This window comes from Lissotriton helveticus, chromosome 7 (genome assembly GCF_964261635.1).
Source record: "Lissotriton helveticus chromosome 7, aLisHel1.1, whole genome shotgun sequence".
NCBI lineage: Eukaryota > Metazoa > Chordata > Amphibia > Caudata > Salamandridae > Lissotriton > Lissotriton helveticus.
In genome coordinates, this window is record NC_136068.1 from 55,897,199 (window position 1) to 55,911,091 (window position 13,893).

Sequence of the window (13,893 nt, forward strand, 5' to 3'; positions counted from 1 at the left end):
AAATATCATATGCAAAAATATAGTTGTCAAAAATATGATTTTTTCAAGGTAGGAGATATTGCGTATTAAGTTTCTTTCTGTGTTGATATAATATGTTAATTGTATATCTTTAAATTGTTTGTGTAATAGTTTTTAATGTGTTTACATATAGCTTGTAATTTTAAGCTAATAATATTTTTAATTCAATTGTAAAATAGTAATTTATACTGTTGTAGCGGGTGTGAGGTTTGTGAAGGAACAGGGTGGGAATTTAATTAAGTATCATTCATTTATAATTTTATTTGAAGTAATATTAATTATGTATTTGATCATTAAGTAGTAAATTGTGTAAACAATATTTTTTAAGTGATATTCTAGGTGCAGTTTGTTGGGTTGGTAGGGGTACAAGTGGGAAATTAATTAAATAATAACGTATTATATATTATTGATTCATCCGTAATTAATTATGTAAATTGTGTAATCAATATAATTTTTTTAATTAATATATGTTAAATGTGCATTGCTATGTATGTGGGTAGTGTGCAAATGTAATAAACAATGTATTAAATAGTACTTTTTTCTAAAATTAATTATTTTAAATTTGATAATTTATATCATTTCATTTTAAGTTAATAGTTTTATATTTTTATAATATTAATATGTGTATTAAAATAAATATGTTTTGAAGTGAAGTACTTTCCCTACTGTTGCACAGTCTGGAGTAGGAATAGCAAATTGTGCCCCTCCAGAGTTCACCGCTTTCTTTACTGTTTCACTGACTGGAGTAGGAATAGTACATTTTATCTCTCATTAGTCCAACACTTTCCCTACTGTTGCAGAGACTTCACACGAACCGCGGGAAACTAGAACGAGGAGGCACCAGAACGTTGCAATTTGAACAAGTGACGAACTCCTTGATGAAAGCACTAAATGAAATGAAATAAACCCTCGAATAAAGAAGAGGAATACACGGGAATTTATCCTCATACTGGTGCCATTTATCCTTAAGAACAGAGAGGAATATTTTGAACGCGGAAATAAATTGAAAACTGAATATAAACATGATCTAAATTGGGATCTATTACAATATAGCCAGACCACGAATAATAAGGGTCTGGAATCAGCTTCGCAATTAAACAATGAGGCCTAATGGTGAATAAATTAAAGAACTGTTTTTAACTGTCCTGAAGAAGGTGGTGCGCACAGCAAAGACCCACCGAAACGCATCGACTTGGTTTTATTGTATTTGAGTGGGTTTATATAATGTACCATGAATTCATATCTTTTGGGAGTGTCTGAAAAAACAAGCCTGTATAGAAACGAATAACAGCATGTTGATATACATATGAATACCCACCAAAAGAGATACATACATTGTGTGTTTTTAAATGTGAAATTTCTTTCATGTAAATTCGAAATTTTAAATAAAAAATATTTCTACTAACATATATATCCCGGCTACGTAGCGTATATAATTTAGACAGTAAGTGCTTTTTTGTGGTTCCATTTAAGCTCATGAGTGCAGAGCGCATGAATAATTGTGGCATTTAAACTACAATGAGACCTCCATGGAATTTATTTAGAGATCTTATATTTTATAGATTCTAGGATATAGAAACTCAAGGGAACCTCTTGTGTTTGTTGGTTACTACTTACCCTATTCCCTTGGTGTTGAAGGGTTACTCTCCCTCTATTTACACTAGATTTGGAATAGTACATTCACCCCTCTTGGATGGTACAACACTTTGGAGAAGTGTGGCTCAATGGTTAGAGCGGCAGACCCTGATGCAGAGGTCTGGCCCGGGACCAGGGTTCAATTCCCGCTTTGGCGGGTCTTGGGCTCAATTTCCTCGGACCTGATAATTCTCGCCTCGGTGCCTATTCTAATCATGGGTCCCACTCTGCAACTCTGGGCAATAGCTTGCTTAATCTCCACAACGGCCCCAAAAGCGCTGGGATGCCTGGCTGCACCTGGGGGGTGCCCAGGAGTGGACATTTCCAGGGAAGCCAGGAAGGGTTCCTAAGCGGTATACGGACAGCGCCGGGACACCTTTGGTGGAGGTAGCTGTGCGCTTTACAAATTCCGACATTTACATTTACATTTTACTTTCCCAACTCTTGCACAGATTGGAGTGGGAATAATAAATGTTACCCCTCTTGAGTCCAGCACTTTCCCTACTCTTACAGAGACTGGAGTGGAAATAGTAAATTTTACCCTCCTGAGTCCAAGCTTTCCCTACTGTTTCATAGACTGGAATGGAATAGTGCATTTTACCACTCCTTAGTCCTACGGTTTCCCAACCGTTGCACAGTCTGGAGTGGAAATAATAAATTTTACCCCATACTGGCTCCAACACTTTCCCTACTGTTGCATGGACTGGAGTGGGACAGTATATGTATTATTCCTAGAATTTGATAGTTTTGTCTATATTGTTTACATTTATATTATTATTATGTTTCTGTGTATTCAAAAGAATATTTTTTAACAGGTAATGTTTGTAATATATAATGTTTAGTACAATGTATTCTTTTATATGGCTTACTTTTTATGTGTAATTAAATTGGTATGTTTTAAAAAAAGATCTATTTTTTTAACGTTTTTAAATTTATTTTGTGTGTGTACGTGTGTGTATATATATATATTTATATTCCCAGTAAACTCCTCAAAGGGACCGGCACAGCCACCAGTTTTATTATTTTATTGATTTATTGTAGTCTTGTCCACATGAGGACTTTTGGCCAATCCTGGCCTTGATCACATATGAGAGAGTTCAACATCACTTTATAACCACCCCAAGGTGCATAGATGTACATACTTTGCACATCTAATAAAACCCAATTAATCGAGTTGCAATGAGGTCAAACATAGATATAAAATAATGGTATTATTGCACTATTCATGAATTACACAGTGGTATATACATCTAAAGCTGTTGGTTAAACACTGTCCACATGATGCCTGCAACGAGAGAAGTGGTGTATAGATGTCTAAAAATGTCCATGATGTCGATCTTCAGCAAAAACAAGCTCCACCGAAAAATGGTAAAAACATATAAGTATACAAATATTGTGTGTATTCGGTATGAAAGGGGTAACATGTATTAACATCAATTTTGATTTTTATCAATGTGATCAGACTTACAGAATAAATTAATCTAAATATCAAGATAAATCCATGTCCAACGATACAATAAAAATAGTGCCTAAGACTCAAATTAAGGCAACTGCACATGAAACTCCCCCTGTAAAATACTCAATATCCAAGTTCATCAGGAGACATATTGATCAAAATAAAAACCTACATGTCATCGCTATGGTGGAAATAACAATCAAAGACATACTCCATGGACACACACTGGTGTTCATACCTCTATGTCATACCTACATCATATACCCATACCAAGAAGTGTATTACTAAAAATATATTCGATAAAGGAAAGATGGCAGCGGAACACATAGCAGCTCAAATGTGTATGTCATGTATAGATACACTGCCGCCATGTGGAAAAACACAGAATACAACATCCTAGATAAAAGTGTGAAGATCATAATCAAAATTCAAACCATTGGATGCCTTCAAAACAAGATTCAAAATATAGTGAGCCTCCAATTGTCTCTGCAACCTCCCCCAATTGCCACCATGAATCGATTTCAGGACAGAATAATTTACAAAATATCTGATGTGATTCTGATTGCTGTTATGGTACTGAGCAAAGTGACTCGCGACTGGATACGACTGGTCCCTGTTGGTAATGGCGCTCAAGTGTTGTAGCACCCTCTTATGGACCTGTAACTTTGTACTGCTAACATACTGTAGTCTGCAATCGCATTCTAAGACATAGACTGCATATTCAGTTTAGCAGTTATACACCCCTCTGATAGGTTGCGCTTTCTCACAAAACGGAGTAACATATTCACTCATGTTCTTGCCAAATTTACATGCTATACATGAGCTACATTTAAGGAAGACAAAAGTTGTGTTGGGATGCACACCTTCTATTCTTCCAACATAATCCATATTAGTCCTCATTTATTTCATCAACATGTGCGTGCCTAATTGGCTGGATGACATGCCCCCAAGTCACCAGTGATAACAACTGTAGCCAGGTGGGGCGACTGTACGCCCCAAGCCAATCGCACTGCTGAGGCAACTTTGCCACATTATTTGAAAATTATTCTTTTGTTTTGACGTAGTTTAAACGATGTATTCATTTCTTCAAACTTCACTATTCATGACTTTCAACACATTTTAGACGTTCACCAGGCGAGATACTTTGCAATTTCTCAAGCTTCTCATGCCCAAGTTGTGCCACTCCAGACCTCTTTCAAGAACACGACAGATGCAATAGGTTCGTCGTAGCAGTGTTTATTAAAAGACCCAATGCATTTCAGGCTTGAAAAAGCCCTTCGTCAGGGGTAACTGTAAACAACAAAAATTACCATGAGATTATGAACATCATATTTATACACATTAGATTGCTGCATCATGTCAAGTGAACCCTATGTTGTACCAATTCCCACATATTATCAAATTCTGAGTACCTTCACGGGTTATACAATTCCTTAGCCCCTCTTTTATCCTAACCTTCCATGCAGCCCTGTTTTTTTCGTTTCCCTCCCACTCATCTCTTCCTTTATATGTAAATTAATCACCACCTCGCCCCTCATTTAATTCACTCTCTTTTAACACCCTTCAAGTGCCTATTACTCTCCCGCATACACCCACCGTTCACAGTTCAGCCTCCCCGAAATTATTTAATTCACATTCTCTAAACACTATTCTCTTTCCCTACATTCTCCCGCATTCACTCACAAGTCACAGTTCCGCCTCCCCGAAATCTGTGTCACCCATACATACTCACATGCACACTCTTTTATTCCATTCCCCCACTCTTTCCCTATTACATTGCACTACCTTCCATTCACAAACAATAAACAACACTTCTTCTCGTACCTGCACGACTTTTAAAACCGGTCAGTTCCCATCTCATTTCCAAACAACAAAACTCACTGTTTTCTCCCTGACTCATATACCCAAACAGCCCGCTTAAACTCCTCCCTAATTGAGTGCACATGCGGATCCCTCGACCTAGGGTTTTTTCGTGCCATTATTTCACTTGTGGTTCAAACAACTTCATTTCCCACAATGCACTATACGCAAATTCCTAATGAACGGCCCCTGCAGAGTTTCAACAGTCACTTTCCATGATACATTTAAGGAAACCATGCCTTGACTGTAGCCAATTGCTTCTGGCCATTATCTCCAGATTCATCTTAACCAAGTCTTTCCTCATACAGGGTGCCTTCTGGAAGGTAATAAATGGATGCTTGTGGAGTGCGGGTCCTAGAACCGGGTCATTGTGCACTATTGACCAGTATCTATTGCGCATAGCTCTTAGCTCTTTCTCCTGTTTGTTAAAAGTAAGAATTAATCTAGTGGTGGAGTCTTGGCCTTGCTGACCATGATCAAACAAGAGTGTCTCCCCAATCTTCTGATTGGCTTTTCTATTGGCATTCACCAACACTGACTTAGTATAACCCCTCTGTAGGAATCTAGCATTGTTTTTTTCCTTCATCAATGTAACATCCGTAGGGTAACAGCAAATCCTCCTCAAATGAAGCATTTCCCCAAATTGAATGTTGTTCTTCAAGAGCCTAGGGTGAAAACTGTTGGCATGCGGTGTAGAATTCCCTACAGTAGACTTCCTATGTAAGCATGCCTCAATTTTATTATCCTTGATGTAGACTCTCAAATCCAAAAAATCAACCTCATTGCTGCTGATATGTGGCACAAAATGTAAATTGACTTTATTATTATTGATAGCATCAAAAAACCCAACTTAGCTGTTTCTGAAGTTCCCCTCCATATAACAAACGAATGGCCACAATAACATACTATGTGGTCATTCCACAGATCGCCATGGCCGGCGATGAGCACCCACCCCTCCCACCAGCCCATGTGTAAACTTGCATAACTGGGGGTGAAACAGGTACCCATTGCCGTTCTGCGTTTCTGATGGAACACCTCAGATTGAAATAAAAGTAATTATTCTCCAGGCACTGTTTGATCATAGAGAGTAGCATGCAGCTATGCAAATTCATGCATAATGGTCTACTTTTCAAAAAAAATACTCAACTTCACGTAGCTCATCTAGGTGATTGATAATAGTATATAGGGATGATACATCGAGAGTCATTAAGAGGTAGTCTGAATACCAGGGAATGTCATAAATATGTTTGAGAAAATCACAAGTGTCTAATATAAAAGAAGGAGGATTTCATACAAAATCCGGCTAGAAGAAGTCAATGTACCGGGAGGTATTTTCAAAAGTGCTTTGTTGTGCAGAGATAATAGGTCTGCCTGGTGGTTGCGTCATATTTTTGTGTACTTTCGGCAGAAGATATAAATTGAGCAATTTTGAAAAAGTCATTTTTCAAAAACTGCCATTCTTCAAGACATAAAAGTCCTTCATCTCTCCATGTTGTTAACTGTACTCAATATCTCGAGTCTACTTTCCGTACAGTATCCCAACTGCTCCTTTCACAGCATGTTGAGTTGGTTATGTGCCTCTTGTGTGTGTGTGTGTGTATATATACACATACTTGTTATATTATTAAATTAAATAAATTGTAATTTATAACATAAATTAAAATAATTGTTTTAAATACAGTTTTACATTTTAAATGTGTAGATTAACATGCAAACATACATATATATGTGTTTGAATAAGTATATAGTGATATATATTTTGTATATTATTTAAATATATTTAATTGACATTATATTACTGTTAAACGTTAATATACTTCATGTTTACTATGCTTAACTATATATATCTTAAAAAACAATATTTTTGTTTATATTTTTCGATATTAGTGTACAACAATATTTTTTTTATGATATTTTTGTCATTTACATTATAAGTATAGGAAACGATACTTTTGTGCTTTATATTTTTTACATGATATTTTTACCCATGATATTTTGTCAGTGTACCAGATAAACCCATTGGTGCCACATCTCTCTGGTAATTTAGTAAATGATATATGGGGCATAATGGAGCATATAATTCTGCTACAAAAGCCTTCCAAGTGTCTTCATATAATCTGCAAGTAAGTGAAGGCTGCTTCTTCGATAATCTATACCTCACTAATTTTCAGTATTCTCTACTATCAGTGATAGTAATTGTGTCAAACATTTTATTCTAGAACTTGAAATAAAATTCAGTTTGAAGGTGAGTTTCTACTGGTAAGTAAAGTTTCACCTTATTTTACTCTACATTTACGTACCTTGACAATTTATACATTAAAAATAGGTAGATCTGATATTAAAAATATTAAATCGAAACTCACTTTTAAATACTTACCTTCTCGATAATTTGATCCTCAATATTTTTTGACACTATGGTCTTCATGACCATAGTGCGCGGTCGGACCGCCACCCACTATTGTGGCGGTCAGGAGACCGCCCAACAAGCAGGTGGTAGTCTGATCACCGCATTATGATGCGACTGCCGGGTTAGCAGTCGCAAAGAGCTCCTTTACACGACAACATGTGCTGTGGACCAGGAAAAGGACTACAGCATAAGCCATGCTGAAAAGGAGCACTTCGTGCATGTCTATGGATCGTGTGCCATGCATCATGAGGTGTATGGCACACGGTGAATGGAGGTGTGTGGGGGCACTACATGTTCCCCCAGGGCCACTTTACAGTGGGTTGTGATTGACAGGGGCCCAAAAATCAATTTCCAACGGACTTTTCATGGAGGTCTTTCCACCATGAAAAGGCTGTTGGAAAGGTATATCGTAATCCCGTCAGCGGTGCCTACCTCGGCCATTCAGAATTATGAGTTTGACCGCTGCCCCATCGAGATCACTGATCCTGGTGGAAGTGGCGGCTTTTCCCCCGAACACTGTCGGTCCAACCGATAGTATTGTAAGCTGGTGGTCAGACCAAGGGGCTGTCCATCACTGACGGACTGTCAGTGGCAGTTCACCTGCCATCAAAATCAGCCCCTATATTTTTTTTCCCACAATATTTTTAGCCTTAATATTCTGCCATACAAACCTTTGCTCTTACATTCAATCATTCCAAGTTTCTTCGGCTCTACCTTAAGGCACCTAACCACCTCATTTATAGTTACTTAATATCATTCCATGGACCCTCAAACTAAATCAATGATATGCACTCCCATATATAAATATGAAATTATATTAGCTGGGAAAAATGCATTTCTCTAGATGGTGTGGAGGATATTCTAAGTTAAGAGGGACAGTTCTTTGCCGTGCACATTCAAGAATGTATGTTATCCTAGCTTGGAGCAGCCAATGATCACTCTCATCATGTCTTACAATAGGAAAACCAAAAAATAAGTTAAAAAAACTATACTGTTTTAAAGATGTAATTAATTGGGCATATTTGGTTGTCATTTCTAAATCTATTGGATGCTGGAATATCTGTTGGAAGTTGTCCATTTAGATAAACTATACCTAAAGAAGTGAAGAAATTCAAAATCATCTTTGCATATTTGGATGGTGATTATTTAACTGCTGCAGGGTCAATCATTTCTAGCAGATTTATTTGAGACAAATATAAGTAGTCCTCTGATGCACAACCCCTATTGTTTGTCACAGCAATCATATTCAGCAATACAAAACAATCAATCTTAAGATATTGTTTTCTTTAACAGATGTGCATTGCCAAAGATTTATGTGTTAAATATTACTCAATAAATGACACACATTTTGAACATGGGGTTACACTTCATTTGTGGCATGGTATGTGTATTTATATATTGGCCACTACTCCTGTTCATGTGCAAAAGTGCTTTGCTGATAAGTATCATGCTACTCTGTGTCAGCCCAATGTTAGTGATTAGACAAGTATAATGGTTGTATGTAGCCATGCTGTTAGTTGTAGACAGGCCATGGAATTTGAAATATTCTTTCCATGCAGCTTACTGCAATATTGTGCAGGTTCTAATGTGATTCTAAATGTATGTACTTAATAGGAGGTTTCACACTATCAGCAATATGGTCATACTGATGGAGAATAGATTGTCATGCTTTTGTAGTTATTCTTATGGATAATGCATTATCAAGCTGTTAGTTCACTGTTTTCACACTATTTTGTATAGAAATGTATTTGTACAATGGTTCTTTAAGTTTTTATTTTGGTAGAACGCTATTTAATCATGCCCTGAATCTGGGAACCCCCACTGAGTCATTAGTGTAAGCTAGGGACACCAGCTTAAGCAATTGCTATAATTTGTGCCTCAAACCGATACACAAAAATAGAGAAACAAGCATTCATCACACAAATTCACAAGTGATGAAAAATTAAAATAACAACCAATTATAAAAAAATTAAGCTTTTCATTTTATTTGAACGGTTGAGGACTTTCTAAATTCAACAGAGGTCATCCAAAGTCTGTTCTGTAGTCTGTATGATGCATTTGCACTGCTCCCGAAAATCAATATGAGGACCGTTAGCCTCCAATTTCAAATTCCTTCACATTGAAGGAATGTTTCCAAATTTTCAGCTTTACATTCTGCTTTTTTATTTATACACTGTACTATTCGGTAATTTGTTTGTAAATTTCTGATTTGTGTGGAACCATAGAATAGGTGTTGTGGCCCCCCAGGAGTCCCCGGACCACAGGTTAAATGCAGCTGTATTTGCATATTAAAATCTGCTATCTACTTTGATGAGTATGAACGTTTCAGATTGTGATCTAGAACTGTGCTGGACTGCACAATTAAACCATGATTAAGAGAGAAACATTTGTGCATATTTTGTAGTTAAAGAATATTCTAGCATAATTTGCAAGCAGCATGCAGGGTAAGGCTATGTGTAAAATAATGCAACATGAATTCTCAATTTCTTTATTGGTAGAGAAGAAATACAGTTTTGTTGTTTGCTTGTGCCTATTGGTGTGTGATTAGGATTGTTTCAAATTTTTCATTTGAATTTGGCATTGTCATTGAGAATGAGGTTCTTGTTGTTTTTTTCACTCTTTAGTGTATGATACTGGAGGGCTGTAATTTGGGCTCTTGTAGGATATAGGTGTTACTTTGTACTGCATAGGCTCTACTCTCGGTGATGAGGTAGCAATGATGTACAGGTCTGTTGTCTCTAGTAGAGCCAGGAGGGGAAAACCCAGGTCTCCACCACCCTCCTGAGTTCTAAGTGATTATTGATAGCTTGTCTCCTTGCTGGGAGAGACCTCCAAAATTTATCAGCTTGGACAGAAAACAATGTGCCCCCAATTGTATTGTATTGTTTTGGGTGATGTGAGTAATTAGACTGCTAGTTTGAAAAGTAGTGTCCTTTTCTGGGATAATCTCTTCTGCTTAATTCTTTGGATAACTGACCCTTTTTCCTTGATTGTGAGACTTCAGGACAAAATCTTTCAATTATACCTTCACAGAACTAAAGTATCTGATATTCGATCTCACCTCACAACTTGAAACACAAGTATTTGATGCACGTTGCGGTGATTGGGTTTGATTTTTATAGATGTCTTTTTGCAATTTTTTATTTTCTTATTCCAATAAATTTATACTGTTGCTAGATGATATTCTATTATTTGCTTATAAAACCTCACCTTATAGTAGGACATGCACCTTGCTGTAATATGTGATAGCTAAGTACTGTACATTTTTTGGCTTACTTATTCTAGGATTATATGTATTTTCCCTACGGTAACACAAAATGAATAATTAATAACTTGTAATTATTAATTGATACATTTGGGCCTAATTTAGACCTCGTGGATGGGTTACTCCATCACAATGGGGGCAGATATTCCGGCCACCGAAATATAAATATATATATATATATATATATATATATACTGAGATTTATATTTCAGCGGACTGAATATCTGTCACCGCTGTGATGGAGTAACGAGTCCGCCGAGATCTAAATCAGGCACTTTGTCTTTTGCTCGATCTGGTCTGCAGAATAGAAAACTGCCAATAAACAAATATAATAAATACATTGGTGTTCCCCTTTATATTTTTAAGAATAAAGTAGTTTTGTATTGAGTTTGTTTAAAACGCAGAATATTTTTTCATACTCACTGTCTAGTGACTAGGGAGCGGGACCCTAAAGATATTACGCAAGGATATACTGAAGACTGTGAAGCAACGCCCAGGAAATGTAAGTAAAACATAAGCTTAAAAAAATCCTGTAGCATACACATATGAGTAAGCATGCTGTGAGAGCAACAACTCAACATGTGGCTTGGTAGAGTCCAGGCTGTCTATTGTTTGTCATCTCGGAGTGCATTGCGACCTTTGACTATGTTTCAACATATTTTGGCCCCCATTAGGATGGCGGGCGGACTTTGCCCGCCCGCCACCTTCGTGGAAAACGGGACCGCCCGTGAGCTGAGTGGAGGTCACGCACTGCATATTAGTATGCGCCTGCCACAGTGGCGGGCGCATCATGCATTTTTTACATTGTGGCGGGCGGTGCTCTCCGCACCACCCGCCACAATGCTAAAAATGCATGTATGCATTTGCATACACAAAGCGGCAGGCACCGCGCGGTGCCTGCCGCATTGTGTATGCAAATGCAGGCGGTTACCACAGGTTAATAAATATACAAATTTCGTAGCACACTCTGCATCGCACAATGCGATGCAGCATGCAACACGAAGTTCGTTTTATTTATTAAATTGTTTACTTACCTCCAATTATCCATATTCCGTTGTTTACCACCCCCCACCCTGCCCCTTCCCCGCACCGCCTCCCTGCCCCACCAAACTCCCTCCACGGGCCGCGGCTGCACAGACGCAAACACAATAAGCACAGAGTTCAAAGTCTGCTCCAACATCACGACAGCATTACAGACCGATCCTCTGTAATGTCGCCGGGTGCATACTCTGGCGCACAGCAACAATTAGCGCTGGCGCAGGAATCGGTAATATGACCCTTGAAAGCTGTCTTGAGGTCCCATGATCTCATGGGCCATCCCTTGCTCGGCCACAGTAGGGCAATGAAAATGGGAGACCGGGCCTTACTCAAGCTTACTATGAGAAGCTTACCAGGTAGGATTGTAAACAAACAATTGCTACCCTGAGACATTCATACAAGTGTTAACCTTTCAGGAGACATTTTAAGGCTGCACAGACATTGAACTTCCCATTACCAAGAACCAATCACACAGCCTCTTGCTGAATATTGTACATATGACATAACAGCCTGTGAGGTCAATGTCACCAGCAGGCTGCAGGTCAAACTCTCACCTCCAAACATTTGTAGATGAAATACTGTCCCGTGAACAAACAAAAGAGTAGTCTAGGTGCAGAAAGCATTTACAGTCAAACTGAATGATGATGTGCACCTAGGTAGTACTTAACTGTCTCACAGCGCGTTCCCACAGTAAAAACGCGAATCCCTTCAATATATAGATAAATGACTGTGTAGTTATAGCTGACCAGACTTCCTTTGGCACCGTTTCATGAACTTTCACGAAACCTTTAAACAAAAGTTCGTCCACCTCAGCTCCTTCCTGGAAAGGTTTGGGATGATCTGTTAAGCGGGCGCCAAGAAAGAAGGTGACCGGAAACATGTTTTCTCAATGCATTTTCACATAGAAACTTTAGACATGGATGCAGAGAAAACAGCTATACAGAATTACACCAAATTTAGCAGAAAGCTAGATCTTTACTCAGACAGTGTTCTTTTTTGTCACTTGGTGTAAATATGCTTAGGCATTTTAGAGAAATTAAGTTTCAAAAGGTAATGATATCTGGACAGTTGTTGCTGCGGGACAAGAACATTTACAACAAATAGAGCATTCTGATTGGCCAAGACAGCTTTTTTTCCACGTTGGAAAGGTATGACGGTTCACAAAACACAAAAACACAAAAGTTAAAGTGACATTAGATTTTGGTATAGTAAAAAGATCTTACTTTACTTTTAAAAATATCACTGAAAATAAACAAAGGTTAAAGTTTCTTTAAAGGGAAGTATGGTAATATAATTTCACATTAAGTAAAATAAAAACTAGAAATTCACTAAAAAAACAAAGGTTAAAGTGATGTTATAATTTGGTGAAAATATTAGTCACAATGTCAGAAAACCCCTAGAATTCACCAGATATAGGCCCATGTCTAGCCTGGAACTGGAGAACTATTTTGGAGGAACTTCAGAGGCCTAACATCACCTTTGCGTTTCGGCTGATTTCCACTGACATTTCTTCCATGCTGCAGTTCTGCAGAGGTACAAAGGACATGTGACTGTTTAAAAAAGTATTTTTTACTGATCCTTCAAAGGGTAACGTTTTTTGAGGTCCACATACTTCGGCCTAGGGGCCAAGAGGTGCCCAACCTGCCCCATAATATAACCTATTACTTTTTTATAGGATGCTGGGACCTTGAATCATATCCGGAAATGTCTGCCATAAGAGAAAGTGTTCTCTTGCAGTAGCCAATGAGATCACTCGGATCTGAGTCTGGAACGGCGGATTCGAAAAGGATGATGGGGGAATGTTTTTTAATTTCTGAACTCATGGAGGATCAGCAGATCCCAAACAATTAAGATATACTAAAGGGTTAACCCTTTAAAGTCCACTTGCCAACTTTTTAAATAGTTGAATCTAAATACTACTTAATATATTTACCCCAAAACAGCATACTTCGTAGTAACATTTTACTTTTATGCCAAGTTTGATGTTCAGTTGTTTGGGCTGTAGAGGCAAGTAAAAAGTTCCTACTGGAGCTAAAATGGGATTTAACATATTTTATAACCACACCCTTAACTTTTCACTCCCACTATGGGGCTCATTAGGATGGAGGACGGACTTGTGTCCGTCCGCCACCCTAGAGGAGAGACCATCCGCAGGGGCCGCGGCGGTCCCTCCAGTGCAATTAGGATGTGACCACCAGGGTGGCGGTCATATCC

General features: G+C 38.0%; 1 pseudogene; it reads right to left on the reverse strand.

Annotated features, from left to right (window-relative positions):
• LOC144768914 (uncharacterized) overlaps positions 1-7,400 on the reverse strand; it is a 51,550-nt pseudogene extending 44,150 nt beyond the window's left edge.
• Positions 7,401-13,893: the final 6,493 nt, after the last annotated feature.